Source organism: Loxodonta africana, chromosome 9 (assembly GCF_030014295.1).
Source record: "Loxodonta africana isolate mLoxAfr1 chromosome 9, mLoxAfr1.hap2, whole genome shotgun sequence".
NCBI classification, from domain to species: domain Eukaryota; kingdom Metazoa; phylum Chordata; class Mammalia; order Proboscidea; family Elephantidae; genus Loxodonta; species Loxodonta africana.
In genome coordinates, this window is record NC_087350.1 from 66,819,570 (window position 1) to 66,825,209 (window position 5,640).

A 5,640-nucleotide genomic window follows, 5' to 3' on the forward strand; every position below is an offset into this window, starting at 1 on the left:
TGGTCAACAGGTACCCACAGGTAGTTTATAGAGGCTAAAGAATAAAGAAAAGCTTGTGGAAGAGAACTGAAATTATCTTCAGTTCATTGGCTTCATCTGAAATCAAGAAAAAAACAAAATACAAAATGGCAGTGCAGTGATAAATGATATGCAGCTCCTGGTCTCAGAAATTATTTTTAACAGGGTGAGGAAGAAATGTGCTTACTCATTTATTAAAGGAAGTATCTTTAGACACTAGACTTTTACTATCATACGTTTTTCAAAACAGTATCTGACTAAAAGCTAGTCTACAATGTACTCGATTTTGAATGTGGTTCTTAGTGAACAGGAAACAGAGGGACCATGTTCTAGCTACCATTTTTCAAAGTGTGGCCTGTGGACCACCGTATAGCCAGTATAATCTCAGCTGTATTTAAAACACAGATAAAACTACTGGAAGAAAATGCTTAAATGACTGCTTCTTATTATTTAGTAACTTTTTACACTGCTTAGTTACTTACTAATCAGAAAAAAATAAGTGAGTTATTAATAAGCTGGTTATTTTGTTAGAAACTGTTTTCTAAGTGTATTGAAGCAGTCTACTTTTTTTCACTTATACTCCCAATTTAGTAAATACGTGGGCACATGCAGAAAGGGCTAAAAGATAATACATCGACCTGCTAACAAGAGTTTTTCTCTGTTTGGATTATGAGTGACCTTTTTTTCTTATTTGTACTTTTCCAAATTTTCTTCAGGAATATGTGTTGCTCTTTTAATTGAAATGATATAATACATTTTGTTTTCAAAATTTATTTCATAGAATGACTGAAGAAAAATTAAACGGATATTTTAAAATTGGTTTTATCCTAAGATCACCCACCTTTCCTGCTGTCGGTGTTTTCTATAAGGTGCCGTAACACCACCACACCACATTATTATGACACAACAGAGTTACAGAACCAGTTGTGTGCAATTGCATGTGGAACCTGAATTCCCCCGCTTTTTATCGTGAATCCCAATTTCTTGTGGATTCCCATTATCTTTCACTAATTAGAACAGCTACTTGCATGCGTGTTTATTAACCAATCAACTTTATATCAAATAATTTGTAAAATAAGAAAGAGCCTTCCCAACATGAGTCTCCTACCCTTTTCTAGCTAACAAGTAATCTTTTCTCTTCCTTTGATTACCTAAAGCTAGGAATATTGTGTCTATCTCATTCTTCCAATTTCTAATCACACAATTAATTTTAACCATTTGATTTGTGACTTCTACGTCAAGTACCCCATCACAGCCATTTCCAAACTTTGAAAGTATGAAGCTATGTATTCCAGCTTCAAACACTTTCATAGCCACTCCCACATACACACAATGATTTTTATTTATTTATTTTATCAAGTGATTGAGACAATGCTTTTTAAATAGTTGGTATTTTTAAATATATATGTGTATATATATACACACATATACACAAATAGTTCATATGTGTTCATATATTCATATACATATACACAAATAGTTCATACCTATGTGACAAATTATAAACTCTGTATACAAACAATATACATTTGTGGGCCCCCTTTTAATAATGCCATCCCACTTTCCCATTCCTTCCTAATGGTAGTTGCTCACTGTAGCAGTTGTCCTAAATTAATCACAGTGACTTTTGTCTTGCTGGAATATTAGAACTGTAAAGAGCTTTTCAAATTAATCTATGTGTCTCATTTTACAGATAAGAAAACTGAAAATGGTAACAATATGTTGAGTTTGGTGTCACCCCGTAACTAACAAAAAAATTTGATACCAAAATGCTAAAGTAAAGTTGGTGTTAGCCACATTATATACTAGTGAGAGTGGTCAGACCATTCTTGCATGGGAGTTCGGTGGGAGTGGAATGGCAGAGAGACCACCTATAAGTCAGAGCTTGTGAATAATCACGATTGGACTCCTCATCCAAAGGTTGATGGACAAAAAATGGAAGAAGAATTGATGCATTCAAATCGTGGTGTTGGCTAACATTATTGACTATACCATCGGCTGCCAGAAGAAAGAACTAATCAGTCTTGGAAGTAGTACAGTCAGAAATCTCCTTAGCAGCAAGAATGGCAAGACATCATCTTGCTTACTTTGGACACGTCATCAGGAACAACCAATCACTAGAAAAGGACATCATGTTTGGTAAGTTACAGGGTCAGTGAAAAGAGGGAACCCCTCTGTTATGAATTAAATTGTGTTCCCCAAAAATGTGTGTCAACTTGGCTAAGTCATGATTTCTAGTATTACGTGACTGTCCACCATTTTGTCATCTGATGTGATTTTCCTATGTGTTGTAAATCCTACCTCTAAGATGTTAATGAGGCAGGAATAGAAGCAGTTATGTTAATGAGGCAGGACTCAAATCTACAAGATTAAGTTGTCTTAAATCAATCTCTTTTGAGATATGAAAGAGAGAAGCAGGCAGAGAGACAGGGGACCTCACACTACCAAGAAACAAGAGTCAGGAGAATAGGGCATCCTTTGGACCAGGGTCCCTGTGCTGAGAAGCTCCTTGACCAGGGAAGATTGATGACAAGAACCTTCCTCCAGAGCTGATAGAGAAAGCCTTTCCTTGGAGCTGGCACCCTGAATTGGGACTTCTAACCTACTAGACTGTGAGAGAATAAACTTCTGTTTGTTAAAATCATCCACTTATGGTATTTCTGTTACAGCAGCACTAGGTAACTAAGATACACTCTGTGAGATGAATTGACATGGTGGCTGCAAAAACGGCTCAGACTTATCAAAGATTGAGGATGGTGCAGCACTGGGCAATGTTTCATTTTTATACATAAATCTCCATGAGTAGGAGCCTATTCCACAGCAACTAACAACAACAACAAGCCTCCTTGTAGAAAATGAAAAAATGTGACATGGAAAGCAAATAAAGGCTCCAGCATTCTCTGATAGAAAGAAAAAAAAAGAATCTTGCAGGAGGAAAGAGGTTACTGTGGTATTCTTTCTTAGTGCTCCCCTGTGCCTCAGTTTGTCCAAAGGCACATTGAGGCCTATTTCTGTTTTCACGGAAGGGTTTGCTGGTTCAAGCCCATCATTTTCTAAACTGGCTCACATATCTCCCTCATGCCAAGTGCCTTTCTAAGTCGGAGCAGGAATTTCTCTGACCTTAGTCTCTTTGTTCTAGCGCTTTCCAAGCCTGAAGGAAAATCCAAAAACTTTTAAGACCAGCATCTAAGTCATTTTAAAATCATGATGCACATATTTCACTATTATCACAATTTCTACATATCTCACAGCACTGCACCACAGACATAACCCACAAAAGCCAGAGGCCTAAGTTTGGGCCGGAAAATAATCATCATCATACTAAATAACTCACTTTGGTGGAAGACTTTGCCCTTGCCACAGTATTTTACACATATATTTCATTCATTTTCTTTAATGCACATTGCAGGGATGAATGAAGAGTGAGAATGGTTCTTTCTGTCTTGGTCTCCCTTTGAGTCTTTGGCCCCTTTGTTTTGGTTTTAAACATCTTTCTAGTATTCTCTACTTTCAACAAAGACCCATCTAACATTAGTAATAATATTCCTTGTTCCATGTCCTCTTCTAAATCCAGCTTGAATTTCTGGCAGTTCCCTGGCAATGTACTGCTGCAACTATTTTTGAATTATCTTCAGCATAATTTTACTTGCATGTTATATTAATGATATTGCTGAATAATTTCCACATGCCATTGGATATGTGCCCTTTCTTTGGAATGGGCACATATATGGATCTCTTCCAGTCGGTTGGCCAATGTCTTAGTCATCTAGTACTGCTATAACAGAAATACTACAAGTGGATGGCTTTAACAAAGAGAAATTTATTTTCTCACAGTCTAGTAGGTTACAAGTCCAAATTCAGGGTGTTAGCTGCAGGGGAAGTCTTTCTCCCTCTGTCAGCTCTGGAGGAAGGTCCTTGTCTTCAATCTTCCCCCGGTCAAGAAGCTTCTCAGGTGCAGGGACCCCGTGTACAAAGGACTCGCTCTACTCTCAGTGCTGCTTTCTTGGTGGTATGAGGTCCCCCACTCTCTGCTTGCTTCCTTTTCCTTTTATCTCTTCAGATAAAAGGTGGCACAGGACACACCCAGTGAAACTCCTTTTACCTTGGATCAGAGAGGGGACCTGAGTGAGGGTGGTGTTACAATCCCACCCTAACCCTCTCAACATAAAATTACAATCACAAAATGGAGGACTACCATACAATACTGGGAATCATGGCCTAACCAAGTTGATACACACATTTTTAGGGGGACAGAATTCAATCCATGACAGCCAGGTACCAGTCTTCCAAATTTATTAGCATAGATGAGTGAGTGCCTCCAGCATTGCATCCATTTATTGAAACATCTCAATTGGTGTCATGGATTGAATTGTATTCTCCAAAAATACGTGTTGTAAATCCTAACCTCTAAGCTTGTGGTTATAATCCCATTTGGAATGGATTGTGTTTGTTATGTTAATGCAGCTGGATTCATTTAGGGTGTATCTGATTCAATCACTTTTGAGATATAAGAGATTAAAGAAGCAAGCTAGAAGCAGAGATGGGGGAAGATTGATGCCAAGCCACATGGAGATCTCCAAGGAACCAGGAAACAAGCTGAATAGATAAGGACCTTCCTCCAGAGCTGACAGAGAAAGTCTTCCCCTAGAGCCAGCACTCTGAATTCAGACTTTTAGCCTCCTAAACTGTGAGAAAATAAATTTCTGTGTTAAAGCAACCCACTTGTGGTATTTCTGTTATAGCAGCACTAGTTTTTTTTTAGATAACTAGGACAGAATTTTGTATGGGTATTGGGCTGCTGCTCTAACAGATACCTAAAATGTAGAAGCTGTTTTGGAACTGGGTATAGGCAGAGGCTGTAACAGTTTTAAGATGCCTAATAGTAGGTGTGTCTGTCAGTTTGTTGTACATTGGGGGCTTGTGTGTTGCTGTGATGCTGGAAGCTATGCCACCGGTATTCAGATACCAGCAGGGTCACCCACGGAGGACAGGTTTCAGCTGAGCTTCCAGACTAAGACAGACTAGGAAGAAGGACCCGGCAGTCTACTTCTGAAAAGCATCAGCCAGTGAAAACCTTACGAATAGCAGTGGAACACTGTCTGATATAGTGCTGGAAGATGAGCCCCCCAGGTTGGAAGGCACTCAAAAGATGACTGGGGAAGAGCTGCCTCCTCAAAGCAGAGTCGACCTTAATGACGTGGATGGAGTAAAGCTTTCGGGATCTTCATTTGCTGATGTGGCACGACTCAAAATGAGAAGAAACAGCTGCAAACATCCATTAATAATCGGAACCTGGAACGTACGAAGTATGAATCTAGGAAAATCGGAAATCGTCAAAAATGAAATGAACGCATAAACATCGATAACCTAGGCATTAGTGAGCTGAAATGGACTAGTACTGGCCATTTTGAATCGGACAATCATATAGTCTACTATGCTGGGAATGACAACTCGAAGAGGAATGGTGTTGCATTCATCGTCAAAAAGAACGTTTCAAGATCTATCCTGAAGTACAGCGCTGTCAGTGATAGGATAATATCCATACGCCTACAAGGAAGACCAGTTAATATGACTATTATTCAAATTTACGCACCAACCACTAGGGGCAAAGATGAAGAAGCA